The 24,565-nt window shown below is 44.6% G+C and overlaps 51 non-coding genes and 1 pseudogene across 51 annotated transcripts; all 52 read left to right on the top strand.

The window, feature by feature from the left end:
- The first annotated feature begins 138 nt into the window (after positions 1 to 138).
- Positions 139 to 257, top strand: LOC134110059 (5S ribosomal RNA). The gene has a single exon (XR_009943453.1). It is a non-coding gene; the product is annotated as a 5S ribosomal RNA (ribosomal RNA).
- A 344-nt stretch (positions 258 to 601) lies between these two features.
- LOC134110197 (5S ribosomal RNA) lies at positions 602 to 720 on the top strand. The gene has a single exon (XR_009943591.1). It is a non-coding gene; the product is annotated as a 5S ribosomal RNA (ribosomal RNA).
- Positions 721 to 1,059: 339 nt separating this feature from the next.
- On the top strand, positions 1,060 to 1,178 carry LOC134110439 (5S ribosomal RNA). The gene has a single exon (XR_009943824.1). It is a non-coding gene; the product is annotated as a 5S ribosomal RNA (ribosomal RNA).
- Positions 1,179 to 1,522: 344 nt separating this feature from the next.
- LOC134110193 (5S ribosomal RNA) lies at positions 1,523 to 1,641 on the top strand. The gene has a single exon (XR_009943587.1). It is a non-coding gene; the product is annotated as a 5S ribosomal RNA (ribosomal RNA).
- Positions 1,642 to 1,980: 339 nt separating this feature from the next.
- LOC134110440 (5S ribosomal RNA) lies at positions 1,981 to 2,099 on the top strand. The gene has a single exon (XR_009943825.1). It is a non-coding gene; the product is annotated as a 5S ribosomal RNA (ribosomal RNA).
- A 344-nt stretch (positions 2,100 to 2,443) lies between these two features.
- Positions 2,444 to 2,562, top strand: LOC134110198 (5S ribosomal RNA). Its single transcript, XR_009943592.1, has one exon. It is a non-coding gene; the product is annotated as a 5S ribosomal RNA (ribosomal RNA).
- A 339-nt stretch (positions 2,563 to 2,901) lies between these two features.
- Positions 2,902 to 3,020, top strand: LOC134110441 (5S ribosomal RNA). Its single transcript, XR_009943826.1, has one exon. It is a non-coding gene; the product is annotated as a 5S ribosomal RNA (ribosomal RNA).
- A 398-nt stretch (positions 3,021 to 3,418) lies between these two features.
- On the top strand, positions 3,419 to 3,537 carry LOC134110442 (5S ribosomal RNA). Its single transcript, XR_009943827.1, has one exon. It is a non-coding gene; the product is annotated as a 5S ribosomal RNA (ribosomal RNA).
- A 339-nt stretch (positions 3,538 to 3,876) lies between these two features.
- Positions 3,877 to 3,995, top strand: LOC134110443 (5S ribosomal RNA). Its single transcript, XR_009943828.1, has one exon. It is a non-coding gene; the product is annotated as a 5S ribosomal RNA (ribosomal RNA).
- A 344-nt stretch (positions 3,996 to 4,339) lies between these two features.
- On the top strand, positions 4,340 to 4,458 carry LOC134109953 (5S ribosomal RNA). The gene has a single exon (XR_009943348.1). It is a non-coding gene; the product is annotated as a 5S ribosomal RNA (ribosomal RNA).
- A 339-nt stretch (positions 4,459 to 4,797) lies between these two features.
- Positions 4,798 to 4,916, top strand: LOC134110444 (5S ribosomal RNA). The gene has a single exon (XR_009943829.1). It is a non-coding gene; the product is annotated as a 5S ribosomal RNA (ribosomal RNA).
- Positions 4,917 to 5,260: 344 nt separating this feature from the next.
- On the top strand, positions 5,261 to 5,379 carry LOC134109962 (5S ribosomal RNA). The gene has a single exon (XR_009943357.1). It is a non-coding gene; the product is annotated as a 5S ribosomal RNA (ribosomal RNA).
- Positions 5,380 to 5,723: 344 nt separating this feature from the next.
- Positions 5,724 to 5,842, top strand: LOC134109963 (5S ribosomal RNA). Its single transcript, XR_009943358.1, has one exon. It is a non-coding gene; the product is annotated as a 5S ribosomal RNA (ribosomal RNA).
- A 339-nt stretch (positions 5,843 to 6,181) lies between these two features.
- On the top strand, positions 6,182 to 6,300 carry LOC134110445 (5S ribosomal RNA). Its single transcript, XR_009943830.1, has one exon. It is a non-coding gene; the product is annotated as a 5S ribosomal RNA (ribosomal RNA).
- A 396-nt stretch (positions 6,301 to 6,696) lies between these two features.
- Positions 6,697 to 6,815, top strand: LOC134110446 (5S ribosomal RNA). The gene has a single exon (XR_009943831.1). It is a non-coding gene; the product is annotated as a 5S ribosomal RNA (ribosomal RNA).
- A 339-nt stretch (positions 6,816 to 7,154) lies between these two features.
- On the top strand, positions 7,155 to 7,273 carry LOC134110447 (5S ribosomal RNA). The gene has a single exon (XR_009943832.1). It is a non-coding gene; the product is annotated as a 5S ribosomal RNA (ribosomal RNA).
- Positions 7,274 to 7,669: 396 nt separating this feature from the next.
- Positions 7,670 to 7,788, top strand: LOC134110008 (5S ribosomal RNA). The gene has a single exon (XR_009943403.1). It is a non-coding gene; the product is annotated as a 5S ribosomal RNA (ribosomal RNA).
- A 396-nt stretch (positions 7,789 to 8,184) lies between these two features.
- On the top strand, positions 8,185 to 8,303 carry LOC134109903 (5S ribosomal RNA). Its single transcript, XR_009943298.1, has one exon. It is a non-coding gene; the product is annotated as a 5S ribosomal RNA (ribosomal RNA).
- A 339-nt stretch (positions 8,304 to 8,642) lies between these two features.
- LOC134110449 (5S ribosomal RNA) lies at positions 8,643 to 8,761 on the top strand. The gene has a single exon (XR_009943834.1). It is a non-coding gene; the product is annotated as a 5S ribosomal RNA (ribosomal RNA).
- A 344-nt stretch (positions 8,762 to 9,105) lies between these two features.
- Positions 9,106 to 9,224, top strand: LOC134109964 (5S ribosomal RNA). The gene has a single exon (XR_009943359.1). It is a non-coding gene; the product is annotated as a 5S ribosomal RNA (ribosomal RNA).
- Positions 9,225 to 9,568: 344 nt separating this feature from the next.
- On the top strand, positions 9,569 to 9,687 carry LOC134109965 (5S ribosomal RNA). Its single transcript, XR_009943360.1, has one exon. It is a non-coding gene; the product is annotated as a 5S ribosomal RNA (ribosomal RNA).
- Positions 9,688 to 10,026: 339 nt separating this feature from the next.
- On the top strand, positions 10,027 to 10,145 carry LOC134110450 (5S ribosomal RNA). Its single transcript, XR_009943835.1, has one exon. It is a non-coding gene; the product is annotated as a 5S ribosomal RNA (ribosomal RNA).
- A 396-nt stretch (positions 10,146 to 10,541) lies between these two features.
- LOC134110451 (5S ribosomal RNA) lies at positions 10,542 to 10,660 on the top strand. The gene has a single exon (XR_009943836.1). It is a non-coding gene; the product is annotated as a 5S ribosomal RNA (ribosomal RNA).
- Positions 10,661 to 10,999: 339 nt separating this feature from the next.
- LOC134110452 (5S ribosomal RNA) lies at positions 11,000 to 11,118 on the top strand. Its single transcript, XR_009943837.1, has one exon. It is a non-coding gene; the product is annotated as a 5S ribosomal RNA (ribosomal RNA).
- A 396-nt stretch (positions 11,119 to 11,514) lies between these two features.
- LOC134110010 (5S ribosomal RNA) lies at positions 11,515 to 11,633 on the top strand. The gene has a single exon (XR_009943404.1). It is a non-coding gene; the product is annotated as a 5S ribosomal RNA (ribosomal RNA).
- A 396-nt stretch (positions 11,634 to 12,029) lies between these two features.
- LOC134110453 (5S ribosomal RNA) lies at positions 12,030 to 12,148 on the top strand. Its single transcript, XR_009943838.1, has one exon. It is a non-coding gene; the product is annotated as a 5S ribosomal RNA (ribosomal RNA).
- A 339-nt stretch (positions 12,149 to 12,487) lies between these two features.
- LOC134110454 (5S ribosomal RNA) lies at positions 12,488 to 12,606 on the top strand. Its single transcript, XR_009943839.1, has one exon. It is a non-coding gene; the product is annotated as a 5S ribosomal RNA (ribosomal RNA).
- Positions 12,607 to 12,950: 344 nt separating this feature from the next.
- LOC134109966 (5S ribosomal RNA) lies at positions 12,951 to 13,069 on the top strand. The gene has a single exon (XR_009943361.1). It is a non-coding gene; the product is annotated as a 5S ribosomal RNA (ribosomal RNA).
- Positions 13,070 to 13,408: 339 nt separating this feature from the next.
- Positions 13,409 to 13,527, top strand: LOC134110455 (5S ribosomal RNA). Its single transcript, XR_009943840.1, has one exon. It is a non-coding gene; the product is annotated as a 5S ribosomal RNA (ribosomal RNA).
- Positions 13,528 to 13,923: 396 nt separating this feature from the next.
- Positions 13,924 to 14,042, top strand: LOC134110456 (5S ribosomal RNA). Its single transcript, XR_009943841.1, has one exon. It is a non-coding gene; the product is annotated as a 5S ribosomal RNA (ribosomal RNA).
- A 339-nt stretch (positions 14,043 to 14,381) lies between these two features.
- Positions 14,382 to 14,500, top strand: LOC134110457 (5S ribosomal RNA). The gene has a single exon (XR_009943842.1). It is a non-coding gene; the product is annotated as a 5S ribosomal RNA (ribosomal RNA).
- Positions 14,501 to 14,839: 339 nt separating this feature from the next.
- LOC134110458 (5S ribosomal RNA) lies at positions 14,840 to 14,958 on the top strand. Its single transcript, XR_009943843.1, has one exon. It is a non-coding gene; the product is annotated as a 5S ribosomal RNA (ribosomal RNA).
- Positions 14,959 to 15,302: 344 nt separating this feature from the next.
- LOC134109967 (5S ribosomal RNA) lies at positions 15,303 to 15,421 on the top strand. The gene has a single exon (XR_009943362.1). It is a non-coding gene; the product is annotated as a 5S ribosomal RNA (ribosomal RNA).
- A 344-nt stretch (positions 15,422 to 15,765) lies between these two features.
- Positions 15,766 to 15,884, top strand: LOC134109968 (5S ribosomal RNA). Its single transcript, XR_009943363.1, has one exon. It is a non-coding gene; the product is annotated as a 5S ribosomal RNA (ribosomal RNA).
- Positions 15,885 to 16,223: 339 nt separating this feature from the next.
- Positions 16,224 to 16,342, top strand: LOC134110460 (5S ribosomal RNA). Its single transcript, XR_009943845.1, has one exon. It is a non-coding gene; the product is annotated as a 5S ribosomal RNA (ribosomal RNA).
- Positions 16,343 to 16,738: 396 nt separating this feature from the next.
- LOC134110461 (5S ribosomal RNA) lies at positions 16,739 to 16,857 on the top strand. The gene has a single exon (XR_009943846.1). It is a non-coding gene; the product is annotated as a 5S ribosomal RNA (ribosomal RNA).
- A 339-nt stretch (positions 16,858 to 17,196) lies between these two features.
- LOC134110462 (5S ribosomal RNA) lies at positions 17,197 to 17,315 on the top strand. The gene has a single exon (XR_009943847.1). It is a non-coding gene; the product is annotated as a 5S ribosomal RNA (ribosomal RNA).
- Positions 17,316 to 17,711: 396 nt separating this feature from the next.
- On the top strand, positions 17,712 to 17,830 carry LOC134110011 (5S ribosomal RNA). Its single transcript, XR_009943405.1, has one exon. It is a non-coding gene; the product is annotated as a 5S ribosomal RNA (ribosomal RNA).
- Positions 17,831 to 18,226: 396 nt separating this feature from the next.
- LOC134110463 (5S ribosomal RNA) lies at positions 18,227 to 18,345 on the top strand. The gene has a single exon (XR_009943848.1). It is a non-coding gene; the product is annotated as a 5S ribosomal RNA (ribosomal RNA).
- A 339-nt stretch (positions 18,346 to 18,684) lies between these two features.
- LOC134110464 (5S ribosomal RNA) lies at positions 18,685 to 18,803 on the top strand. The gene has a single exon (XR_009943849.1). It is a non-coding gene; the product is annotated as a 5S ribosomal RNA (ribosomal RNA).
- Positions 18,804 to 19,147: 344 nt separating this feature from the next.
- LOC134110210 (5S ribosomal RNA) lies at positions 19,148 to 19,256 on the top strand (annotated as a pseudogene).
- A 339-nt stretch (positions 19,257 to 19,595) lies between these two features.
- Positions 19,596 to 19,714, top strand: LOC134110465 (5S ribosomal RNA). The gene has a single exon (XR_009943850.1). It is a non-coding gene; the product is annotated as a 5S ribosomal RNA (ribosomal RNA).
- A 396-nt stretch (positions 19,715 to 20,110) lies between these two features.
- On the top strand, positions 20,111 to 20,229 carry LOC134110466 (5S ribosomal RNA). The gene has a single exon (XR_009943851.1). It is a non-coding gene; the product is annotated as a 5S ribosomal RNA (ribosomal RNA).
- Positions 20,230 to 20,568: 339 nt separating this feature from the next.
- Positions 20,569 to 20,687, top strand: LOC134110467 (5S ribosomal RNA). The gene has a single exon (XR_009943852.1). It is a non-coding gene; the product is annotated as a 5S ribosomal RNA (ribosomal RNA).
- A 339-nt stretch (positions 20,688 to 21,026) lies between these two features.
- On the top strand, positions 21,027 to 21,145 carry LOC134110468 (5S ribosomal RNA). The gene has a single exon (XR_009943853.1). It is a non-coding gene; the product is annotated as a 5S ribosomal RNA (ribosomal RNA).
- A 344-nt stretch (positions 21,146 to 21,489) lies between these two features.
- LOC134109970 (5S ribosomal RNA) lies at positions 21,490 to 21,608 on the top strand. The gene has a single exon (XR_009943365.1). It is a non-coding gene; the product is annotated as a 5S ribosomal RNA (ribosomal RNA).
- Positions 21,609 to 21,947: 339 nt separating this feature from the next.
- On the top strand, positions 21,948 to 22,066 carry LOC134110469 (5S ribosomal RNA). The gene has a single exon (XR_009943854.1). It is a non-coding gene; the product is annotated as a 5S ribosomal RNA (ribosomal RNA).
- Positions 22,067 to 22,462: 396 nt separating this feature from the next.
- Positions 22,463 to 22,581, top strand: LOC134110471 (5S ribosomal RNA). The gene has a single exon (XR_009943856.1). It is a non-coding gene; the product is annotated as a 5S ribosomal RNA (ribosomal RNA).
- A 339-nt stretch (positions 22,582 to 22,920) lies between these two features.
- On the top strand, positions 22,921 to 23,039 carry LOC134110472 (5S ribosomal RNA). Its single transcript, XR_009943857.1, has one exon. It is a non-coding gene; the product is annotated as a 5S ribosomal RNA (ribosomal RNA).
- A 339-nt stretch (positions 23,040 to 23,378) lies between these two features.
- Positions 23,379 to 23,497, top strand: LOC134110473 (5S ribosomal RNA). The gene has a single exon (XR_009943858.1). It is a non-coding gene; the product is annotated as a 5S ribosomal RNA (ribosomal RNA).
- A 344-nt stretch (positions 23,498 to 23,841) lies between these two features.
- LOC134109971 (5S ribosomal RNA) lies at positions 23,842 to 23,960 on the top strand. The gene has a single exon (XR_009943366.1). It is a non-coding gene; the product is annotated as a 5S ribosomal RNA (ribosomal RNA).
- A 344-nt stretch (positions 23,961 to 24,304) lies between these two features.
- LOC134109972 (5S ribosomal RNA) lies at positions 24,305 to 24,423 on the top strand. Its single transcript, XR_009943367.1, has one exon. It is a non-coding gene; the product is annotated as a 5S ribosomal RNA (ribosomal RNA).
- Positions 24,424 to 24,565: the final 142 nt, after the last annotated feature.

Raw genomic sequence — 24,565 nt, forward strand, 5'->3', positions numbered from 1 at the left:
TCTAGTCCATCCAATTTTCGGCATGGGATGTCACAGCCTTCTTTGCATACCCTTATTTAACCCACACAAAGATGCCAACGGCAGGCGTGTCATAATTCATTGACGCATTATAAAGGATTAGGAAAAAGATAAAAAGCAGCTTACGGCCATACCTCTCTGGTTCCGCCCAATCTCGTCTGATCTCGGAAGCTAAGCAGAGCAGGGCCTGGTTAGTACCTGGATGGAAGACCGCCTGGGAATCCCAGGTGCCGTAAGCTTTTTCACTTCTCTCTCCGAAAGCCGCCGAGCGCCGCAGATTGTACACCTGTTTTAACGTTGGATATGAAAGGAAATTAGACAATATTATCCAAAATGATTCCGTTTCATGATTGCTAAATTAGTGTTGGTCAACATTTACGATTGGCATACTGTTGTTTGTAATTTAGCCGTTGAAATACAGGTGCTAACCCAACATGTTAGAATTGCCAGTGAAGAAAAGTAAAGTTACCTTCAGGCTTTAGGAACCTCTCTTGCCAATGCTAAGAACTGCTTCAATTTTAGAAAAAGAAACTTCTGATTATCTTTGACACGTTTTAAAGGATTAGGAAAAAGATGAAAAGCAGCTTACGTCCATACCTCTCTGGTTCCGCCCGATCTCGTCTGTTCTCGGAAGCTAAGCAGAGCAGGGCCTGGTTAGTACCTGGATGGAAGACCGCCTGGGAACCCCAGGTGCCGTAAGCTTTTTCACTTCTCTCTCTGAAAGCCGCCCAGCGCCGTAGATTGTACACCTACACAATTGTAAAAAAAATTTCACATTGTAGAAGAGATGCAATAGGAAGAAGATGAAAGGTGGCTTACGTCCGTACCATCGTCAGGCCATTTGAGGTGGCGGGGACTGCAATGGCCATTCACCGATTGGCTGGGACTCCTGGGCGGGTCTTCTCTAGTCCATCCAATTTTCGGCTTGGGATGTCACAGCCTTCTTTGCATACCCTTATTTAACCCACACAAAGATGCCAACGGCTGGCGTGTCATAATTCATTGACGCATTATAAAGGATTAGGAAAAAGATAAAAAGCAGCTTACGGCCATACCTCTCTGGTTCCGCCCGATCTCGTCTGATCTCGGAAGCTAAGCAGAGCAGGGCCTGGTTAGTACCTGGATGGAAGACCGCCTGGGAATCCCAGGTGCCGTAAGCTTTTTCACTTCTCTCTCCGAAAGCCGCCGAGCGCCGCAGATTGTACACCTGTTTTAACGTTGGATATGAAAGGAAATTAGACAATATTATCCAAAATGATTCCGTTTCATGATTGCTAAATTAGTGTTGGTCAACATTTACGATTGGCATACTGTTGTTTGTAATTTAGCCGTTGAAATACAGGTGCTAACCCAACATGTTAGAATTGCCAGTGAAGAAAAGTAAAGTTACCTTCAGGCTTTAGGAACCTCTCTTGCCAATGCTAAGAACTGCTTTAATTTTAGAAAAAGAAACTTCTGATTATCTTTGACACGTTTTAAAGGATTAGGAAAAAGATGAAAAGCAGCTTACGTCCATACCTCTCTGGTTCCGCCCGATCTCGTCTGTTCTCGGAAGCTAAGCAGAGCAGGGCCTGGTTAGTACCTGGATGGAAGACCGCCTGGGAATCCCAGGTGCCGTAAGCTTTTTCACTTCTCTCTCTGAAAGCCGCCCAGCGCCGTAGATTGTACACCTACACAATTGTAAAAAAAATTTCACATTGTAGAAGAGATGCAATAGGAAGAAGATGAAAGGTGACTTACGTCCGTACCATCGTCAGGCCATTTGAGGTGGCGGGGACTGCAATGGCCATTCACCGATTGGCTGGGACTCCTGGGCGGGTCTTCTCTAGTCCATCCAATTTTCGGCATGGGATGTCACAGCCTTCTTTGCATACCCTTATTTAACCCACACAAAGATGCCAACGGCAGGCGTGTCATAATTCATTGACGCATTATAAAGGATTAGGAAAAAGATAAAAAGCAGCTTACGGCCATACCTCTCTGGTTCCGCCCGATCTCGTCTGATCTCGGAAGCTAAGCAGAGCAGGGCCTGGTTAGTACCTGGATGGAAGACCGCCTGGGAATCCCAGGTGCCGTAAGCTTTTTCACTTCTCTCTCCGAAAGCCGCCGAGCGCCGCAGATTGTACACCTGTTTTAACGTTGGATATGAAAGGAAATTAGACAATATTATCCAAAATGATTCCGTTTCATGATTGCTAAATTAGTGTTGGTCAACATTTACGATTGGCATACTGTTGTTTGTAATTTAGCCGTTGAAATACAGGTGCTAACCCAACATGTTAGAATTGCCAGTGAAGAAAAGTAAAGTTACCTTCAGGCTTTAGGAACCTCTCTTGCCAATGCTAAGAACTGCTTCAATTTTAGAAAAAGAAACTTCTGATTATCTTTGACACGTTTTAAAGGATTAGGAAAAAGATGAAAAGCAGCTTACGTCCATACCTCTCTGGTTCCGCCCGATCTCGTCTGTTCTCGGAAGCTAAGCAGAGCAGGGCCTGGTTAGTACCTGGATGGAAGACCGCCTGGGAACCCCAGGTGCCGTAAGCTTTTTCACTTCTCTCTCTGAAAGCCGCCCAGCGCCGTAGATTGTACACCTACACAATTGTAAAAAAAATTTCACATTGTAGAAGAGATGCAATAGGAAGAAGATGAAAGGTGGCTTACGTCCGTACCATCGTCAGGCCATTTGAGGTGGCGGGGACTGCAATGGCCATTCACCGATTGGCTGGGACTCCTGGGCGGGTCTTCTCTAGTCCATCCAATTTTCGGCATGGGATGTCACAGCCTTCTTTGCATACCCTTATTTAACCCTCTCAAAGATGCCAACGGCTGGCGTGTCATAATTCATTGACGCATTATAAAGGATTAGGAAAAAGATAAAAAGCAGCTTACGGCCATACCTCTCTGGTTCCGCCCGATCTCGTCTGATCTCGGAAGCTAAGCAGAGCAGGGCCTGGTTAGTACCTGGATGGAAGACCGCCTGGGAATCCCAGGTGCCGTAAGCTTTTTCACTTCTCTCACCGAAAGCCGCCGAGCGCCGCAGATTGTACACCTACAAATTACAAAAAGTATATCACATTGTTGAAGAGATGCATGTTTAGTGTTGTTTTAACGTTGGATATGAAAGGCAATTAGACAATATTATCCAAAATGATTCCGTTTCATGGTTGCTAAATTAGTGTTGATCAACATTTAACAATTGGCATACTTTTGTTTGTAATTTAGCCGTTGAAATACAGGTGCTAACCCAACATGTTAGAATTGCCAGTGAAGAAAAGTAAAGTTACCTTCAGGTTTTAGAAACCTCTCTTGCCAATCCTAAGAACTGCTTCAATTTTAGAAAAAGAAACTCTTCTGATTATCTTTGACGCATTATAAAGGATTAGGAAAAAGATAAAAAGCAGCTTACGGCCATACCTCTCTGGTTCCGCCCGATCTCGTCTGATCTCGGAAGCTAAGCAGAGCAGGGCCTGGTTAGTACCTGGATGGAAGACCGCCTGGGAATCCCAGGTGCCGTAAGCTTTTTCACTTCTCTCTCTGAAAGCCGCCCAGCGCCGTAGCTTGTACACCTACACAATTGTAAAAAGTTTATCACATTGTAGAAGAGATGCAATAGGAAGAAGATGAAAGGTGGCTTACGTCCATACCATCGTCAGGCCATTTGAGGTGGCGGGGACTGCAATGGCCATTCACCGATTGGCTGGGACTCCTGGGCGGGTCTTCTCTAGTCCATCCAATTTTCGGCATGGGATGTCACAGCCTTCTTTGCATACCCTTATTTAACCCACACAAAGATGCCAACGGCAGGCGTGTCATAATTCATTGACGCATTATAAAGGATTAGGAAAAAGATAAAAAGCAGCTTACGGCCATACCTCTCTGGTTCCGCCCGATCTCGTCTGATCTCGGAAGCTAAGCAGAGCAGGGCCTGGTTAGTACCTGGATGGAAGACCGCCTGGGAATCCCAGGTGCCGTAAGCTTTTTCACTTCTCTCTCCGAAAGCCGCCGAGCGCCGCAGATTGTACACCTGTTTTAACGTTGGATATGAAAGGAAATTAGACAATATTATCCAAAATGATTCCGTTTCATGATTGCTAAATTAGTGTTGGTCAACATTTACCATTGGCATACTGTTGTTTGTAATTTAGCCGTTGAAATACAGGTGCTAACCCAACATGTTAGAATTGCCAGTGAAGAAAAGTAAAGTTACCTTCAGGCTTTAGGAACCTCTCTTGCCAATGCTAAGAACTGCTTCAATTTTAGAAAAAGAAACTTCTGATTATCTTTGACACGTTTTAAAGGATTAGGAAAAAGATGAAAAGCAGCTTACGGCCATACCTCTCTCGTTCCGCCCGATCTCGTCTGATCTCGGAAGCTAAGCAGAGCAGGGCCTGGTTAGTACCTGGATGGAAGACCGCCTGGGAATCCCAGGTGCCGTAAGCTTTTTAACTTCTCTCTCTGAAAGCCGCCCAGCGCCGTAGATTGTACACCTACACAATTGTAAAAAAAAATTCACATTGTAGAAGAGATGCAATAGGAAGAAGATGAAAGGTGGCTTACGTCCATACCATCGTCAGGCCATTTGAGGTGGCGGGGACTGCAATGGCCATTCACCGATTGGCTGGGACTCCTGGGCGGGTCTTCTCTAGTCCATCCAATTTTTGGCATGGGATGTCACAGCCTTCTTTGCATACCCTTATTTAACCCACACAAAGATGCCAACGGCAGGCGTGTCATAATTCATTGACGCATTATAAAGGATTAGGAAAAAGATAAAAAGCAGCTTACGGCCATACCTCTCTGGTTCCGCCCGATCTCGTCTGATCTCGGAAGCTAAGCAGAGCAGGGCCTGGTTAGTACCTGGATGGAAGACCGCCTGGGAATCCCAGGTGCCGTAAGCTTTTTCACTTCTCTCTCCGAAAGCCGCCGAGCGCCGCAGATTGTACACCTGTTTTAACGTTGGATATGAAAGGAAATTAGACAATATTATCCAAAATGATTCCGTTTCATGATTGCTAAATTAGTGTTGGTCAACATTTACGATTGGCATACTGTTGTTTGTAATTTAGCCGTTGAAATACAGGTGCTAACCCAACATGTTAGAATTGCCAGTGAAGAAAAGTAAAGTTACCTTCAGGCTTTAGGAACCTCTCTTGCCAATGCTAAGAACTGCTTCAATTTTAGAAAAAGAAACTTCTGATTATCTTTGACACGTTTTAAAGGATTAGGAAAAAGATGAAAAGCAGCTTACGTCCATACCTCTCTGGTTCCGCCCGATCTCGTCTGATCTCGGAAGCTAAGCAGAGCAGGGCCTGGTTAGTACCTGGATGGAAGACCGCCTGGGAATCCCAGGTGCCGTAAGCTTTTTCACTTCTCTCTCCGAAAGCCGCCGAGCGCCGCAGATTGTACACCTGTTTTAACGTTGGATATGAAAGGAAATTAGACAATATTATCCAAAATGATTCCGTTTCATGATTGCTAAATTAGTGTTGGTCAACATTTACGATTGGCATACTGTTGTTTGTAATTTAGCCGTTGAAATACAGGTGCTAACCCAACATGTTAGAATTGCCAGTGAAGAAAAGTAAAGTTACCTTCAGGCTTTAGGAACCTCTCTTGCCAATGCTAAGAACTGCTTCAATTTTAGAAAAAGAAACTTCTGATTATCTTTGACACGTTTTAAAGGATTAGGAAAAAGATGAAAAGCAGCTTACGTCCATACCTCTCTGGTTCCGCCCGATCTCGTCTGATCTCGGAAGCTAAGCAGAGCAGGGCCTGGTTAGTACCTGGATGGAAGACCGCCTGGGAATCCCAGGTGCCGTAAGCTTTTTCACTTCTCTCTCTGAAAGCCGCCCAGCGCCGTAGATTGTACACCTACACAATTGTAAAAAAAAATTCACATTGTAGAAGAGATGCAATAGGAAGAAGATGAAAGGTGGCTTACGTCCATACCATCGTCAGGCCATTTGAGGTGGCGGGGACTGCAATGGCCATTCACCGATTGGCTGGGACTCCTGGGCGGGTCTTCTCTAGTCCATCCAATTTTCGGCATGGGATGTCACAGCCTTCTTTGCATACCCTTATTTAACCCACACAAAGATGCCAACGGCAGGCGTGTCATAATTCATTGACGCATTATAAAGGATTAGGAAAAAGATAAAAAGCAGCTTACGGCCATACCTCTCTGGTTCCGCCCGATCTCGTCTGATCTCGGAAGCTAAGCAGAGCAGGGCCTGGTTAGTACCTGGATGGAAGACCGCCTGGGAATCCCAGGTGCCGTAAGCTTTTTCACTTCTCTCACCGAAAGCCGCCGAGCGCCGCAGATTGTACACCTACAAATTACAAAAAGTATATCACATTGTTGAAGAGATGCATGTTTAGTGTTGTTTTAACGTTGGATATGAAAGGCAATTAGACAATATTATCCAAAATGATTCCGTTTCATGGTTGCTAAATTAGTGTTGATCAACATTTAACAATTGGCATACTTTTGTTTGTAATTTAGCCGTTGAAATACAGGTGCTAACCCAACATGTTAGAATTGCCAGTGAAGAAAAGTAAAGTTACCTTCAGGCTTTAGGAACCTCTCTTGCCAATGCTAAGAACTGCTTCAATTTTAGAAAAAGAAACTTCTGATTATCTTTGACACGTTTTAAAGGATTAGGAAAAAGATGAAAAGCAGCTTACGGCCATACCTCTCTGGTTCCGCCCGATCTCGTCTGATCTCGGAAGCTAAGCAGAGCAGGGCCTGGTTAGTACCTGGATGGAAGACCGCCTGGGAATCCCAGGTGCCGTAAGCTTTTTCACTTCTCTCTCTGAAAGCCGCCCAGCGCCGTAGCTTGTACACCTACACAATTGTAAAAAGTTTATCACATTGTAGAAGAGATGCAATAGGAAGAAGATGAAAGGTGGCTTACGTCCATACCATCATCAGGCCATTTGAGGTGGCGGGGACTGCAATGGCCATCCACCGATTGGCTGGGACTCCTGGGCGGGTCTTCTCTAGTCCATCCAATTTTCGCCATAGGATGTCACAGCCTTCTTTGCATACCCTTATTTAACCCACACAAAGATGCCAACGGCAGGCGTGACATAATTTTTTGACGCATTATAAAGGATTAGGAAAAAGATAAAAAGCAGCTTACGGCCATACCTCTCTGGTTCCGCCCGATCTCGTCTGATCTCGGAAGCTAAGCAGAGCAGGGCCTGGTTAGTACCTGGATGGAAGACCGCCTGGGAATCCCAGGTGCCGTAAGCTTTTTCACTTCTCTCACCGAAAGCCGCCGAGCGCCGCAGATTGTACACCTACAAATTACAAAAAGTATATCACATTGTTGAAGAGATGCATGTTTAGTGTTGTTTTAACGTTGGATATGAAAGGAAATTAGACAATATTATCCAAAATGATTCCGTTTCATGATTGCTAAATTAGTGTTGATCAACATTTTACGATTGGCATACTATTGTTTGTAATTTAGCCGTTGAAATACAGGTGCTAACCAAACACGTTAGATTTACCAGTGAAGAAAAGTAAAGTTCCCTTCAGGTTTTAGGAACCTCTCTTGCCAATGCTAAGAACTGCTTCAATTTTAGAAAAAGAAACTTCTGATTATCTTTGACACGTTTTAAAGGATTAGGAAAAAGATAAAAAGCAGCTTACAGCCATACCTCTCTGGTTCCGCCCGATCTCGTCTGATCTCGGAAGCTAAGCAGAGCAGGGCCTGGTTAGTACCTGGATGGAAGACCGCCTGGGAATCCCAGGTGCCGTAAGCTTTTTCACTTCTCTCACCGAAAGCCGCCGAGCGCCGCAGATTGTACACCTACAAATTACAAAAAGTATATCACATTGTTGAAGAGATGCATGTTTAGTGTTGTTTTAACGTTGGATATGAAAGGCAATTAGACAATATTATCCAAAATGATTCCGTTTCATGGTTGCTAAATTAGTGTTGATCAACATTTAACAATTGGCATACTTTTGTTTGTAATTTAGCCGTTGAAATACAGGTGCTAACCCAACATGTTAGAATTGCCAGTGAAGAAAAGTAAAGTTACCTTCAGGTTTTAGAAACCTCTCTTGCCAATGCTAAGAACTGCTTCAATTTTAGAAAAAGAAACTTCTGATTATCTTTGACACGTTTTAAAGGATTAGGAAAAAGATGAAAAGCAGCTTACGGCCATACCTCTCTGGTTCCACCCGATCTTGTCTGATCTCGGAAGCTAAGCAGAGCAGGGCCTGGTTAGTACCTGGATGGAAGACCGCCTGGGAATCCCAGGTGCCGTAAGCTTTTTAACTTCTCTCTCTGAAAGCCGCCCAGCGCCGTAGATTGTACACCTACACAATTGTAAAAAAAAATTCACATTGTAGAAGAGATGCAATAGGAAGAAGATGAAAGGTGGCTTACGTCCGTACCATCGTCAGGCCATTTGAGGTGGCGGGGACTGCAATGGCCATTCACCGATTGGCTGGGACTCCTGGGCGGGTCTTCTCTAGTCCATCCAATTTCCGGCATGGGATGTCACAGCCTTCTTTGCATACCCTTATTTAACCCACACAAAGATGCCAACGGCAGGCGTGTCATAATTCATTGACGCATTATAAAGGATTAGGAAAAAGATAAAAAGCAGCTTACGGCCATACCTCTCTGGTTCCGCCCGATCTCGTCTGATCTCGGAAGCTAAGCAGAGCAGGGCCTGGTTAGTACCTGGATGGAAGACCGCCTGGGAATCCCAGGTGCCGTAAGCTTTTTCACTTCTCTCTCCGAAAGCCGCCGAGCGCCGCAGATTGTACACCTGTTTTAACGTTGGATATGAAAGGAAATTAGACAATATTATCCAAAATGATTCCGTTTCATGATTGCTAAATTAGTGTTGGTCAACATTTACGATTGGCATACTGTTGTTTGTAATTTAGCCGTTGAAATACAGGTGCTAACCCAACATGTTAGAATTGCCAGTGAAGAAAAGTAAAGTTACCTTCAGGCTTTAGGAACCTCTCTTGCCAATGCTAAGAACTGCTTCAATTTTAGAAAAAGAAACTTCTGATTATCTTTGACACGTTTTAAAGGATTAGGAAAAAGATGAAAAGCAGCTTACGTCCATACCTCTCTGGTTCCGCCCGATCTCGTCTGATCTCGGAAGCTAAGCAGAGCAGGGCCTGGTTAGTACCTGGATGGAAGACCGCCTGGGAATCCCAGGTGCCGTAAGCTTTTTCACTTCTCTCTCCGAAAGCCGCCGAGCGCCGCAGATTGTACACCTGTTTTAACGTTGGATATGAAAGGAAATTAGACAATATTATCCAAAATGATTCCGTTTCATGATTGCTAAATTAGTGTTGGTCAACATTTACGATTGGCATACTGTTGTTTGTAATTTAGCCGTTGAAATACAGGTGCTAACCCAACATGTTAGAATTGCCAGTGAAGAAAAGTAAAGTTACCTTCAGGCTTTAGGAACCTCTCTTGCCAATGCTAAGAACTGCTTCAATTTTAGAAAAAGAAACTTCTGATTATCTTTGACACGTTTTAAAGGATTAGGAAAAAGATGAAAAGCAGCTTACGTCCATACCTCTCTGGTTCCGCCCGATCTCGTCTGATCTCGGAAGCTAAGCAGAGCAGGGCCTGGTTAGTACCTGGATGGAAGACCGCCTGGGAATCCCAGGTGCCGTAAGCTTTTTCACTTCTCTCTCTGAAAGCCGCCCAGCGCCGTAGATTGTACACCTACACAATTGTAAAAAAAAATTCACATTGTAGAAGAGATGCAATAGGAAGAAGATGAAAGGTGGCTTACGTCCATACCATCGTCAGGCCATTTGAGGTGGCGGGGACTGCAATGGCCATTCACCGATTGGCTGGGACTCCTGGGCGGGTCTTCTCTAGTCCATCCAATTTTCGGCATGGGATGTCACAGCCTTCTTTGCATACCCTTATTTAACCCACACAAAGATGCCAACGGCAGGCGTGTCATAATTCATTGACGCATTATAAAGGATTAGGAAAAAGATAAAAAGCAGCTTACGGCCATACCTCTCTGGTTCCGCCCGATCTCGTCTGATCTCGGAAGCTAAGCAGAGCAGGGCCTGGTTAGTACCTGGATGGAAGACCGCCTGGGAATCCCAGGTGCCGTAAGCTTTTTCACTTCTCTCACCGAAAGCCGCCGAGCGCCGCAGATTGTACACCTACAAATTACAAAAAGTATATCACATTGTTGAAGAGATGCATGTTTAGTGTTGTTTTAACGTTGGATATGAAAGGCAATTAGACAATATTATCCAAAATGATTCCGTTTCATGGTTGCTAAATTAGTGTTGATCAACATTTAACAATTGGCATACTTTTGTTTGTAATTTAGCCGTTGAAATACAGGTGCTAACCCAACATGTTAGAATTGCCAGTGAAGAAAAGTAAAGTTACCTTCAGGCTTTAGGAACCTCTCTTGCCAATGCTAAGAACTGCTTCAATTTTAGAAAAAGAAACTTCTGATTATCTTTGACACGTTTTAAAGGATTAGGAAAAAGATGAAAAGCAGCTTACGGCCATACCTCTCTGGTTCCGCCCGATCTCGTCTGATCTCGGAAGCTAAGCAGAGCAGGGCCTGGTTAGTACCTGGATGGAAGACCGCCTGGGAATCCCAGGTGCCGTAAGCTTTTTCACTTCTCTCTCTGAAAGCCGCCCAGCGCCGTAGCTTGTACACCTACACAATTGTAAAAAGTTTATCACATTGTAGAAGAGATGCAATAGGAAGAAGATGAAAGGTGGCTTACGTCCATACCATCATCAGGCCATTTGAGGTGGCGGGGACTGCAATGGCCATCCACCGATTGGCTGGGACTCCTGGGCGGGTCTTCTCTAGTCCATCCAATTTTCGCCATAGGATGTCACAGCCTTCTTTGCATACCCTTATTTAACCCACACAAAGATGCCAACGGCAGGCGTGACATAATTTTTTGACGCATTATAAAGGATTAGGAAAAAGATAAAAAGCAGCTTACGGCCATACCTCTCTGGTTCCGCCCGATCTCGTCTGATCTCGGAAGCTAAGCAGAGCAGGGCCTGGTTAGTACCTGGATGGAAGACCGCCTGGGAATCCCAGGTGCCGTAAGCTTTTTCACTTCTCTCACCGAAAGCCGCCGAGCGCCGCAGATTGTACACCTACAAATTACAAAAAGTATATCACATTGTTGAAGAGATGCATGTTTAGTGTTGTTTTAACGTTGGATATGAAAGGAAATTAGACATTATTATCCAAAATGATTCCGTTTCATGATTGCTAAATTAGTGTTGATCAACATTTTACGATTGGCATACTATTGTTTGTAATTTAGCCGTTGAAATACAGGTGCTAACCAAACACGTTAGATTTACCAGTGAAGAAAAGTAAAGTTCCCTTCAGGTTTTAGGAACCTCTCTTGCCAATGCTAAGAACTGCTTCAATTTTAGAAAAAGAAACTTCTGATTATCTTTGACACGTTTTAAAGGATTAGGAAAAAGATAAAAAGCAGCTTACAGCCATACCTCTCTGGTTCCGCCCGATCTCGTCTGATCTCGGAAGCTAAGCAGAGCAGGGCCTGGTTAGTACCTGGATGGAAGACCGCCTGGGAATCCCAGGTGCCGTAAGCTTTTTCACTTCTCTCACCGAAAGCCGCCGAGCGCCGCAGATTGTACACCTACAAATTACAAAAAGTATATCACATTGTTGAAGAGATGCATGTTTAGTGTTGTTTTAACGTTGGATATGAAAGGCAATTAGACAATATTATCCAAAATGATTCCGTTTCATGGTTGCTAAATTAGTGTTGATCAACATTTAACAATTGGCATACTTTTGTTTGTAATTTAGCCGTTGAAATACAGGTGCTAACCCAACATGTTAGAATTGCCAGTGAAGAAAAGTAAAGTTACCTTCAGGTTTTAGAAACCTCTCTTGCCAATGCTAAGAACTGCTTCAATTTTAGAAAAAGAAACTTCTGATTATCTTTGACACGTTTTAAAGGATTAGGAAAAAGATGAAAAGCAGCTTACGGCCATACCTCTCTGGTTCCGCCCGATCTCGTCTGATCTCGGAAGCTAAGCAGAGCAGGGCCTGGTTAGTACCTGGATGGAAGACCGCCTGGGAATCCCAGGTGCCGTAAGCTTTTTAACTTCTCTCTCTGAAAGCCGCCCAGCGCCGTAGATTGTACACCTACACAATTGTAAAAAAAAATTCACATTGTAGAAGAGATGCAATAGGAAGAAGATGAAAGGTGGCTTACGTCCGTACCATCGTCAGGCCATTTGAGGTGGCGGGGACTGCAATGGCCATTCACCGATTGGCTGGGACTCCTGGGCGGGTCTTCTCTAGTCCATCCAATTTCCGGCATGGGATGTCACAGCCTTCTTTGCATACCCTTATTTAACCCACACAAAGATGCCAACGGCAGGCGTGTCATAATTCATTGACGCATTATAAAGGATTAGGAAAAAGATAAAAAGCAGCTTACGGCCATACCTCTCTGGTTCCGCCCGATCTCGTCTGATCTCGGAAGCTAAGCAGAGCAGGGCCTGGTTAGTACCTGGATGGAAGACCGCCTGGGAATCCCAGGTGCCGTAAGCTTTTTCACTTCTCTCTCCGAAAGCCGCCGAGCGCCGCAGATTGTACACCTGTTTTAACGTTGGATATGAAAGGAAATTAGACAATATTATCCAAAATGATTCCGTTTCATGATTGCTAAATTAGTGTTGGTCAACATTTACCATTGGCATACTGTTGTTTGTAATTTAGCCGTTGAAATACAGGTGCTAACCCAACATGTTAGAATTGCCAGTGAAGAAAAGTAAAGTTACCTTCAGGCTTTAGGAACCTCTCTTGCCAATGCTAAGAACTGCTTCAATTTTAGAAAAAGAAACTTCTGATTATCTTTGACACGTTTTAAAGGATTAGGAAAAAGATGAAAAGCAGCTTACGTCCATACCTCTCTGGTTCCGCCCGATCTCGTCTGATCTCGGAAGCTAAGCAGAGCAGGGCCTGGTTAGTACCTGGATGGAAGACCGCCTGGGAATCCCAGGTGCCGTAAGCTTTTTCACTTCTCTCTCTGAAAGCCGCCCAGCGCCGTAGATTGTACACCTACACAATTGTAAAAAAAAATTCACATTGTAGAAGAGATGCAATAGGAAGAAGATGAAAGGTGGCTTACGTCCATACCATCGTCAGGCCATTTGAGGTGGCGGGGACTGCAATGGCCATTCACCGATTGGCTGGGACTCCTGGGCGGGTCTTCTCTAGTCCATCCAATTTTCGGCATGGGATGTCACAGCCTTCTTTGCATACCCTTATTTAACCCACACAAAGATGCCAACGGCAGGCGTGTCATAATTCATTGACGCATTATAAAGGATTAGGAAAAAGATAAAAAGCAGCTTACGGCCATACCTCTCTGGTTCCGCCCGATCTCGTCTGATCTCGGAAGCTAAGCAGAGCAGGGCCTGGTTAGTACCTGGATGGAAGACCGCCTGGGAATCCCAGGTGCCGTAAGCTTTTTCACTTCTCTCACCGAAAGCCGCCGAGCGCCGCAGATTGTACACCTACAAATTACAAAAAGTATATCACATTGTTGAAGAGATGCATGTTTAGTGTTGTTTTAACGTTGGATATGAAAGGCAATTAGACAATATTATCCAAAATGATTCCGTTTCATGGTTGCTAAATTAGTGTTGATCAACATTTAACAATTGGCATACTTTTGTTTGTAATTTAGCCGTTGAAATACAGGTGCTAACCCAACATGTTAGAATTGCCAGTGAAGAAAAGTAAAGTTACCTTCAGGCTTTAGGAACCTCTCTTGCCAATGCTAAGAACTGCTTCAATTTTAGAAAAAGAAACTTCTGATTATCTTTGACACGTTTTAAAGGATTAGGAAAAAGATAAAAAGCAGCTTACGGCCATACCTCTCTGGTTCCGCCCGATCTCGTCTGATCTCGGAAGCTAAGCAGAGCAGGGCCTGGTTAGTACCTGGATGGAAGACCGCCTGGGAATCCCAGGTGCCGTAAGCTTTTTCACTTCTCTCTCTGAAAGCCGCCCAGCGCCGTAGCTTGTACACCTACACAATTGTAAAAAGTTTATCACATTGTAGAAGAGATGCAATAGGAAGAAGATGAAAGGTGGCTTACGTCCATACCATCATCAGGCCATTTGAGGTGGCGGGGACTGCAATGGCCATCCACCGATTGGCTGGGACTCCTGGGCGGGTCTTCTCTAGTCCATCCAATTTTCGCCATAGGATGTCACAGCCTTCTTTGCATACCCTTATTTAACCCACACAAAGATGCCAACGGCAGGCGTGACATAATTTTTTGACGCATTATAAAGGATTAGGAAAAAGATAAAAAGCAGCTTACGGCCATACCTCTCTGGTTCCGCCCGATCTCGTCTGATCTCGGAAGCTAAGCAGAGCAGGGCCTGGTTAGTACCTGGATGGAAGACCGCCTGGGAATCCCAGGTGCCGTAAGCTTTTTAACTTCTCTCTCTGAAAGCCGCCCAGCGCCGTAGATTGTACACCTACACAATTGTAAAAAAAAATTCACATTGTAGAAGAGATGCAATAGGAAGAAGATGAAAGGTGGCTTACGTCCGTACCATCGTCAGGCCATTTGAGGTGGCGGGGACTGCAATGGCCATTCACCGATTGGCTGGGACTCCTGGGCGGGTCTTCTCTAGTCCATCCAATTTCCGGCATGGGATGTCACAGCCTTCTTTGCATACCCTTATTTAACCCACACAAAGATGCCAACGGCAGGCGTGTCATAATTCATTGACGCATTATAAAGGATTAGGAAAAAGATAAAAAGCAGCTTACGGCCATACCTCTCTGGTTCCGCCCGATCTCGTCTGATCTCGGAAGCTAAGCAGAGCAGGGCCTGGTTAGTACCTGGATGGAAGACCGCCTGGGAATCCCAGGTGCCGTAAGCTTTTTCACTTCTCTCTCCGAAAGCCGCCGAGCGCCGCAGATTGTACACCTGTTTTAACGTTGGATATGAAAGGAAATTAGACAATATTATCCAAAATGATTCCGTTTCATGATTGCTAAATTAGTGTTGGTCAACATTTACCATTGGCATACTGTTGTTTGTAATTTAGCCGTTGAAATACAGGTGCTAACCCAACATGTTAGAATTGCCAGTGAAGAAAAGTAAAGTTACCTTCAGGCTTTAGGAACCTCTCTTGCCAATGCTAAGAACTGCTTCAATTTTAGAAAAAGAAACTTCTGATTATCTTTGACACGTTTTAAAGGATTAGGAAAAAGATGAAAAGCAGCTTACGTCCATACCTCTCTGGTTCCGCCCGATCTCGTCTGATCTCGGAAGCTAAGCAGAGCAGGGCCTGGTTAGTACCTGGATGGAAGACCGCCTGGGAATCCCAGGTGCCGTAAGCTTTTTCACTTCTCTCTCCGAAAGCCGCCGAGCGCCGCAGATTGTACACCTGTTTTAACGTTGGATATGAAAGGAAATTAGACAATATTATCCAAAATGATTCCGTTTCATGATTGCTAAATTAGTGTTGGTCAACATTTACGATTGGCATACTGTTGTTTGTAATTTAGCCGTTGAAATACAGGTGCTAACCCAACATGTTAGAATTGCCAGTGAAGAAAAGTAAAGTTACCTTCAGGCTTTAGGAACCTCTCTTGCCAATGCTAAGAACTGCTTCAATTTTAGAAAAAGAAACTTCTGATTATCTTTGACACGTTTTAAAGGATTAGGAAAAAGATGAAAAGCAGCTTACGTCCATACCTCTCTGGTTCCGCCCGATCTCGTCTGATCTCGGAAGCTAAGCAGAGCAGGGCCTGGTTAGTACCTGGATGGAAGACCGCCTGGGAATCCCAGGTGCCGTAAGCTTTTTCACTTCTCTCTCTGAAAGCCGCCCAGCGCCGTAGATTGTACACCTACACAATTGTAAAAAAAAATTCACATTGTAGAAGAGATGCAATAGGAAGAAGATGAAAGGTGGCTTACGTCCATACCATCGTCAGGCCATTTGAGGTGGCGGGGACTGCAATGGCCATTCACCGATTGGCTGGGACTCCTGGGCGGGTCTTCTCTAGTCCATCCAATTTTCGGCATGGGATGTCACAGCCTTCTTTGCATACCCTTATTTAACCCACACAAAGATGCCAACGGCAGGCGTGTCATAATTCATTGACGCATTATAAAGGATTAGGAAAAAGATAAAAAGCAGCTTACGGCCATACCTCTCTGGTTCCGCCCGATCTCGTCTGATCTCGGAAGCTAAGCAGAGCAGGGCCTGGTTAGTACCTGGATGGAAGACCGCCTGGGAATCCCAGGTGCCGTAAGCTTTTTCACTTCTCTCACCGAAAGCCGCCGAGCGCCGCAGATTGTACACCTACAAATTACAAAAAGTATATCACATTGTTGAAGAGATGCATGTTTAGTGTTGTTTTAACGTTGGATATGAAAGGCAATTAGACAATATTATCCAAAATGATTCCGTTTCATGGTTGCTAAATTAGTGTTGATCAACATTTAACAATTGGCATACTTTTGTTTGTAATTTAGCCGTTGAAATACAGGTGCTAACCCAACATGTTAGAATTGCCAGTGAAGAAAAGTAAAGTTACCTTCAGGCTTTAGGAACCTCTCTTGCCAATGCTAAGAACTGCTTCAATTTTAGAAAAAGAAACTTCTGATTATCTTTGACACGTTTTAAAGGATTAGGAAAAAGATGAAAAGCAGCTTACGGCCATACCTCTCTGGTTCCGCCCGATCTCGTCTGATCTCGGAAGCTAAGCAGAGCAGGGCCTGGTTAGTACCTGGATGGAAGACCGCCTGGGAATCCCAGGTGCCGTAAGCTTTTTCACTTCTCTCTCTGAAAGCCGCCCAGCGCCGTAGCTTGTACACCTACACAATTGTAAAAAGTTTATCACATTGTAGAAGAGATGCAATAGGAAGAAGATGAAAGGTGGCTTACGTCCATACCATCATCAGGCCATTTGAGGTGGCGGGGACTGCAATGGCCATCCACCGATTGGCTGGGACTCCTGGGCGGGTCTTCTCTAGTCCATCCAATTTTCGCCATAGGATGTCACAGCCTTCTTTGCATACCCTTATTTAACCCACACAAAGATGCCAACGGCAGGCGTGACATAATTTTTTGACGCATTATAAAGGATTAGGAAAAAGATAAAAAGCAGCTTACGGCCATACCTCTCTGGTTCCGCCCGATCTCGTCTGATCTCGGAAGCTAAGCAGAGCAGGGCCTGGTTAGTACCTGGATGGAAGACCGCCTGGGAATCCCAGGTGCCGTAAGCTTTTTCACTTCTCTCACCGAAAGCCGCCGAGCGCCGCAGATTGTACACCTACAAATTACAAAAAGTATATCACATTGTTGAAGAGATGCATGTTTAGTGTTGTTTTAACGTTGGATATGAAAGGAAATTAGACATTATTATCCAAAATGATTCCGTTTCATGATTGCTAAATTAGTGTTGATCAACATTTTACGATTGGCATACTATTGTTTGTAATTTAGCCGTTGAAATACAGGTGCTAACCAAACACGTTAGATTTACCAGTGAAGAAAAGTAAAGTTCCCTTCAGGTTTTAGGAACCTCTCTTGCCAATGCTAAGAACTGCTTCAATTTTAGAAAAAGAAACTTCTGATTATCTTTGACACGTTTTAAAGGATTAGGAAAAAGATAAAAAGCAGCTTACAGCCATACCTCTCTGGTTCCGCCCGATCTCGTCTGATCTCGGAAGCTAAGCAGAGCAGGGCCTGGTTAGTACCTGGATGGAAGACCGCCTGGGAATCCCAGGTGCCGTAAGCTTTTTCACTTCTCTCACCGAAAGCCGCCGAGCGCCGCAGATTGTACACCTACAAATTACAAAAAGTATATCACATTGTTGAAGAGATGCATGTTTAGTGTTGTTTTAACGTTGGATATGAAAGGCAATTAGACAATATTATCCAAAATGATTCCGTTTCATGGTTGCTAAATTAGTGTTGATCAACATTTAACAATTGGCATACTTTTGTTTGTAATTTAGCCGTTGAAATACAGGTGCTAACCCAACATGTTAGAATTGCCAGTGAAGAAAAGTAAAGTTACCTTCAGGTTTTAGAAACCTCTCTTGCCAATGCTAAGAACTGCTTCAATTTTAGAAAAAGAAACTTCTGATTATCTTTGACACGTTTTAAAGGATTAGGAAAAAGATGAAAAGCAGCTTACGGCCATACCTCTCTGGTTCCGCCCGATCTCGTCTGATCTCGGAAGCTAAGCAGAGCAGGGCCTGGTTAGTACCTGGATGGAAGACCGCCTGGGAATCCCAGGTGCCGTAAGCTTTTTAACTTCTCTCTCTGAAAGCCGCCCAGCGCCGTAGATTGTACACCTACACAATTGTAAAAAAAAATTCACATTGTAGAAGAGATGCAATAGGAAGAAGATGAAAGGTGGCTTACGTCCGTACCATCGTCAGGCCATTTGAGGTGGCGGGGACTGCAATGGCCATTCACCGATTGGCTGGGACTCCTGGGCGGGTCTTCTCTAGTCCATCCAATTTCCGGCATGGGATGTCACAGCCTTCTTTGCATACCCTTATTTAACCCACACAAAGATGCCAACGGCAGGCGTGTCATAATTCATTGACGCATTATAAAGGATTAGGAAAAAGATAAAAAGCAGCTTACGGCCATACCTCTCTGGTTCCGCCCGATCTCGTCTGATCTCGGAAGCTAAGCAGAGCAGGGCCTGGTTAGTACCTGGATGGAAGACCGCCTGGGAATCCCAGGTGCCGTAAGCTTTTTCACTTCTCTCTCCGAAAGCCGCCGAGCGCCGCAGATTGTACACCTGTTTTAACGTTGGATATGAAAGGAAATTAGACAATATTATCCAAAATGATTCCGTTTCATGATTGCTAAATTAGTGTTGGTCAACATTTACCATTGGCATACTGTTGTTTGTAATTTAGCCGTTGAAATACAGGTGCTAACCCAACATGTTAGAATTGCCAGTGAAGAAAAGTAAAGTTACCTTCAGGCTTTAGGAACCTCTCTTGCCAATGCTAAGAACTGCTTCAATTTTAGAAAAAGAAACTTCTGATTATCTTTGACACGTTTTAAAGGATTAGGAAAAAGATGAAAAGCAGCTTACGTCCATACCTCTCTGGTTCCGCCCGATCTCGGAAGCTAAGCAGAGCAGGGCCTGGTTAGTACCTGGATGGAAGACCGCCTGGGAATCCCAGGTGCCGTAAGCTTTTTCACTTCTCTCTCTGAAAGCCGCCCAGCGCCGTAGATTGTACACCTACACAATTGTAAAAAAAAATTCACATTGTAGAAGAGATGCAATAGGAAGAAGATGAAAGGTGGCTTACGTCCATACCATCGTCAGGCCATTTGAGGTGGCGGGGACTGCAATGGCCATTCACCGATTGGCTGGGACTCCTGGGCGGGTCTTCTCTAGTCCATCCAATTTTCGGCATGGGATGTCACAGCCTTCTTTGCATACCCTTATTTAACCCACACAAAGATGCCAACGGCAGGCGTGTCATAATTCATTGACGCATTATAAAGGATTAGGAAAAAGATAAAAAGCAGCTTACGGCCATACCTCTCTGGTTCCGCCCGATCTCGTCTGATCTCGGAAGCTAAGCAGAGCAGGGCCTGGTTAGTACCTGGATGGAAGACCGCCTGGGAATCCCAGGTGCCGTAAGCTTTTTCACTTCTCTCACCGAAAGCCGCCGAGCGCCGCAGATTGTACACCTACAAATTACAAAAAGTATATCACATTGTTGAAGAGATGCATGTTTAGTGTTGTTTTAACGTTGGATATGAAAGGCAATTAGACAATATTATCCAAAATGATTCCGTTTCATGGTTGCTAAATTAGTGTTGATCAACATTTAACAATTGGCATACTTTTGTTTGTAATTTAGCCGTTGAAATACAGGTGCTAACCCAACATGTTAGAATTGCCAGTGAAGAAAAGTAAAGTTACCTTCAGGCTTTAGGAACCTCTCTTGCCAATGCTAAGAACTGCTTCAATTTTAGAAAAAGAAACTTCTGATTATCTTTGACACGTTTTAAAGGATTAGGAAAAAGATAAAAAGCAGCTTACGGCCATACCTCTCTGGTTCCGCCCGATCTCGTCTGATCTCGGAAGCTAAGCAGAGCAGGGCCTGGTTAGTACCTGGATGGAAGACCGCCTGGGAATCCCAGGTGCCGTAAGCTTTTTCACTTCTCTCTCTGAAAGCCGCCCAGCGCCGTAGCTTGTACACCTACACAATTGTAAAAAGTTTATCACATTGTAGAAGAGATGCAATAGGAAGAAGATGAAAGGTGGCTTACGTCCATACCATCATCAGGCCATTTGAGGTGGCGGGGACTGCAATGGCCATCCACCGATTGGCTGGGACTCCTGGGCGGGTCTTCTCTAGTCCATCCAATTTTCGCCATAGGATGTCACAGCCTTCTTTGCATACCCTTATTTAACCCACACAAAGATGCCAACGGCAGGCGTGACATAATTTTTTGACGCATTATAAAGGATTAGGAAAAAGATAAAAAGCAGCTTACGGCCATACCTCTCTGGTTCCGCCCGATCTCGTCTGATCTCGGAAGCTAAGCAGAGCAGGGCCTGGTTAGTACCTGGATGGAAGACCGCCTGGGAATCCCAGGTGCCGTAAGCTTTTTAACTTCTCTCTCTGAAAGCCGCCCAGCGCCGTAGATTGTACACCTACACAATTGTAAAAAAAAATTCACATTGTAGAAGAGATGCAATAGGAAGAAGATGAAAGGTGGCTTACGTCCGTACCATCGTCAGGCCATTTGAGGTGGCGGGGACTGCAATGGCCATTCACCGATTGGCTGGGACTCCTGGGCGGGTCTTCTCTAGTCCATCCAATTTCCGGCATGGGATGTCACAGCCTTCTTTGCATACCCTTATTTAACCCACACAAAGATGCCAACGGCAGGCGTGTCATAATTCATTGACGCATTATAAAGGATTAGGAAAAAGATAAAAAGCAGCTTACGGCCATACCTCTCTGGTTCCGCCCGATCTCGTCTGATCTCGGAAGCTAAGCAGAGCAGGGCCTGGTTAGTACCTGGATGGAAGACCGCCTGGGAATCCCAGGTGCCGTAAGCTTTTTCACTTCTCTCTCCGAAAGCCGCCGAGCGCCGCAGATTGTACACCTGTTTTAACGTTGGATATGAAAGGAAATTAGACAATATTATCCAAAATGATTCCGTTTCATGATTGCTAAATTAGTGTTGGTCAACATTTACGATTGGCATACTGTTGTTTGTAATTTAGCCGTTGAAATACAGGTGCTAACCCAACATGTTAGAATTGCCAGTGAAGAAAAGTAAAGTTACCTTCAGGCTTTAGGAACCTCTCTTGCCAATGCTAAGAACTGCTTCAATTTTAGAAAAAGAAACTTCTGATTATCTTTGACACGTTTTAAAGGATTAGGAAAAAGATGAAAAGCAGCTTACGTCCATACCTCTCTGGTTCCGCCCGATCTCGTCTGATCTCGGAAGCTAAGCAGAGCAGGGCCTGGTTAGTACCTGGATGGAAGACCGCCTGGGAATCCCAGGTGCCGTAAGCTTTTTCACTTCTCTCTCTGAAAGCCGCCCAGCGCCGTAGATTGTACACCTACACAATTGTAAAAAAAAATTCACATTGTAGAAGAGATGCAATAGGAAGAAGATGAAAGGTGGCTTACGTCCATACCATCGTCAGGCCATTTGAGGTGGCGGGGACTGCAATGGCCATTCACCGATTGGCTGGGACTCCTGGGCGGGTCTTCTCTAGTCCATCCAATTTTCGGCATGGGATGTCACAGCCTTCTTTGCATACCCTTATTTAACCCACACAAAGATGCCAACGGCAGGCGTGTCATAATTCATTGACGCATTATAAAGGATTAGGAAAAAGATAAAAAGCAGCTTACGGCCATACCTCTCTGGTTCCGCCCGATCTCGTCTGATCTCGGAAGCTAAGCAGAGCAGGGCCTGGTTAGTACCTGGATGGAAGACCGCCTGGGAATCCCAGGTGCCGTAAGCTTTTTCACTTCTCTCACCGAAAGCCGCCGAGCGCCGCAGATTGTACACCTACAAATTACAAAAAGTATATCACATTGTTGAAGAGATGCATGTTTAGTGTTGTTTTAACGTTGGATATGAAAGGCAATTAGACAATATTATCCAAAATGATTCCGTTTCATGGTTGCTAAATTAGTGTTGATCAACATTTAACAATTGGCATACTTTTGTTTGTAATTTAGCCGTTGAAATACAGGTGCTAACCCAACATGTTAGAATTGCCAGTGAAGAAAAGTAAAGTTACCTTCAGGCTTTAGGAACCTCTCTTGCCAATGCTAAGAACTGCTTCAATTTTAGAAAAAGAAACTTCTGATTATCTTTGACACGTTTTAAAGGATTAGGAAAAAGATAAAAAGCAGCTTACGGCCATACCTCTCTGGTTCCGCCCGATCTCGTCTGATCTCGGAAGCTAAGCAGAGCAGGGCCTGGTTAGTACCTGGATGGAAGACCGCCTGGGAATCCCAGGTGCCGTAAGCTTTTTCACTTCTCTCTCTGAAAGCCGCCCAGCGCCGTAGCTTGTACACCTACACAATTGTAAAAAGTTTATCACATTGTAGAAGAGATGCAATAGGAAGAAGATGAAAGGTGGCTTACGTCCATACCATCATCAGGCCATTTGAGGTGGCGGGGACTGCAATGGCCATCCACCGATTGGCTGGGACTCCTGGGCGGGTCTTCTCTAGTCCATCCAATTTTCGCCATAGGATGTCACAGCCTTCTTTGCATACCCTTATTTAACCCACACAAAGATGCCAACGGCAGGCGTGACATAATTTTTTGACGCATTATAAAGGATTAGGAAAAAGATAAAAAGCAGCTTACGGCCATACCTCTCTGGTTCCGCCCGATCTCGTCTGATCTCGGAAGCTAAGCAGAGCAGGGCCTGGTTAGTACCTGGATGGAAGACCGCCTGGGAATCCCAGGTGCCGTAAGCTTTTTAACTTCTCTCTCTGAAAGCCGCCCAGCGCCGTAGATTGTACACCTACACAATTGTAAAAAAAAATTCACATTGTAGAAGAGATGCAATAGGAAGAAGATGAAAGGTGGCTTACGTCCGTACCATCGTCAGGCCATTTGAGGTGGCGGGGACTGCAATGGCCATTCACCGATTGGCTGGGACTCCTGGGCGGGTCTTCTCTAGTCCATCCAATTTCCGGCATGGGATGTCACAGCCTTCTTTGCATACCCTTATTTAACCCACACAAAGATGCCAACGGCAGGCGTGTCATAATTCATTGACGCATTATAAAGGATTAGGAAAAAGATAAAAAGCAGCTTACGGCCATACCTCTCTGGTTCCGCCCGATCTCGTCTGATCTCGGAAGCTAAGCAGAGCAGGGCCTGGTTAGTACCTGGATGGAAGACCGCCTGGGAATCCCAGGTGCCGTAAGCTTTTTCACTTCTCTCTCCGAAAGCCGCCGAGCGCCGCAGATTGTACACCTGTTTTAACGTTGGATATGAAAGGAAATTAGACAATATTATCCAAAATGATTCCGTTTCATGATTGCTAAATTAGTGTTGGTCAACATTTACGATTGGCATACTGTTGTTTGTAATTTAGCCGTTGAAATACAGGTGCTAACCCAACATGTTAGAATTGCCAGTGAAGAAAAGTAAAGTTACCTTCAGGCTTTAGGAACCTCTCTTGCCAATGCTAAGAACTGCTTCAATTTTAGAAAAAGAAACTTCTGATTATCTTTGACACGTTTTAAAGGATTAGGAAAAAGATGAAAAGCAGCTTACGTCCATACCTCTCTGGTTCCGCCCGATCTCGTCTGATCTCGGAAGCTAAGCAGAGCAGGGCCTGGTTAGTACCTGGATGGAAGACCGCCTGGGAATCCCAGGTGCCGTAAGCTTTTTCACTTCTCTCTCCGAAAGCCGCCGAGCGCCGCAGATTGTACACCTGTTTTAACGTTGGATATGAAAGGAAATTAGACAATATTATCCAAAATGATTCCGTTTCATGATTGCTAAATTAGTGTTGGTCAACATTTACGATTGGCATACTGTTGTTTGTAATTTAGCCGTTGAAATACAGGTGCTAACCCAACATGTTAGAATTGCCAGTGAAGAAAAGTAAAGTTACCTTCAGGCTTTAGGAACCTCTCTTGCCAATGCTAAGAACTGCTTCAATTTTAGAAAAAGAAACTTCTGATTATCTTTGACACGTTTTAAAGGATTAGGAAAAAGATGAAAAGCAGCTTACGTCCATACCTCTCTGGTTCCGCCCGATCTCGTCTGATCTCGGAAGCTAAGCAGAGCAGGGCCTGGTTAGTACCTGGATGGAAGACCGCCTGGGAATCCCAGGTGCCGTAAGCTTTTTCACTTCTCTCTCTGAAAGCCGCCCAGCGCCGTAGATTGTACACCTACACAATTGTAAAAAAAAATTCACATTGTAGAAGAGATGCAATAGGAAGAAGATGAAAGGTGGCTTACGTCCATACCATCGTCAGGCCATTTG

This window comes from Pungitius pungitius, unplaced genomic scaffold, assembly GCF_949316345.1.
Source record: "Pungitius pungitius unplaced genomic scaffold, fPunPun2.1 scaffold_37, whole genome shotgun sequence".
In the NCBI taxonomy this organism is placed as follows: domain Eukaryota; kingdom Metazoa; phylum Chordata; class Actinopteri; order Perciformes; family Gasterosteidae; genus Pungitius; species Pungitius pungitius.